The sequence below is a fragment of the Varroa jacobsoni genome, unplaced genomic scaffold, assembly GCF_002532875.2.
Source record: "Varroa jacobsoni isolate VJ856 unplaced genomic scaffold, vjacob_1.0 contig07196, whole genome shotgun sequence".
NCBI classification, from domain to species: Eukaryota; Metazoa; Arthropoda; class Arachnida; order Mesostigmata; family Varroidae; genus Varroa; species Varroa jacobsoni.
The window spans coordinates 1-1,415 of record NW_019216782.1 but is presented as its reverse complement, the minus strand read 5'-3'; the positions used below and the strand labels follow the sequence as shown (position 1 = coordinate 1,415).

Genomic DNA, 1,415 nt, shown 5'->3' with positions numbered 1-1,415 from the left:
GGGAAACTCATTTTGTCTCTCAATGTAGCGCGCGTGCGGCCCCGAACATCTAAGGGCATCACAGACCTGTTATTGCTCTGTTTCAAAGTGTTAAACACACTTGATCCCATTAAGGAACCTCACGGAAGACAAGATTCCGTGTGTTATTTAATAGGCTAGAGTCTCGTTCGTTATCGGAATTAACCAGACAAATCACTCCACCAACTAAGAACGGCCATGCACCACCATCCACCAAATCAAGAAAGAGCTATCAATCTGTCAATCCTTCTAGTGTCAGGACCAGGTAAGTTTTCCCGTGTTGAGTCAAATTAAGCCGCAGGCTCCACTCCTGGTGGTGCCCTTCCGTCAATTCCTTTAAGTTTCAGCTTTGCAACCATACTTCCCCCATAACCCTACTTTGGTTTCCCGTGGCCTCTCACTTAGTCGTAAGACATACGTAAGCAAATTGCTAGTTGGCATAGTTTATGGTTAGAACTAGGGCGGTATCTGATCGCCTTCGAACCTCTAACTTTCGTTCTTGATCAATGAAAACATTCTTGGCAAATGCTTTCGCAGTAGTTCGTCTTGCTGTGGTCTAAGAATTTCACCTCTCTCACAACAATACGAATGCCCCCAACAGTTCCTTTCAATCATTTCATCGTTCAAAAACCAACAAATAGAACAACAACATATTCCATCATTCCATGCATTTATATCCAAGTAACACACTTGCTTTAAGCACTCTAATTTAATCAAAGTGATATTTGATAACTCTTATAAGCCAAGCAATGAAGTCGGCAAAAACAGTTACCTATATTTGCGCTCAACAAACGGTGCCCCAACAGGGACTAGTGTAAGCCAAGGCAAGTTTTCAAACTACGAGCTTTTTAGACGCAACAATTTTAATATACGCTATTGGAGCTGGAATTACCGCGGCTGCTGGCACCAGACTTGCCCTCCAATAGTTCCTCGTTAAAGGATTTAGAATGTACTCATTCCAATTACGAAGCCTCATAAGAGTCCCGCATTGTTATTTTTTGTCACTACCTCCCCGTGCCGGGATTGGGTAATTTGCGCGCCTGCTGCCTTCCTTAGATGTGGTAGCCGTTTCTCAGGCTCCCTCTCCGGAATCGAACCCTAATTCCCCGTTACCCGTTACAACCATGGTAAACATATAATATACCATCGACAGTTGATAGAGCAGATACTTTGAAGGAATAGCACCAGCTTTATGCTGAAATGCTCGGCAAAGTTATTCAGAGTCATCACCAGAAGTCCGAAGACATGGTTTGCAAAAGACGTCATGCTTTGTTTTCGCAAAAAGCCTCTTCAGTTGTGGCGATGTGTTCCTGTCCTTCAAGCCCCAACGTCCTCACACTTCAATCTCCTCGCTTTAAAACATTTGCATCATCCACGTACTATGCTTTCGCTCAAGG

At 43.8% G+C, this 1,415-nt stretch overlaps 1 pseudogene; it reads right to left on the bottom strand.

The window, feature by feature from the left end:
* LOC147751745 (small subunit ribosomal RNA) lies at positions 1-1,415 on the bottom strand (annotated as a pseudogene; the record flags this gene model as incomplete).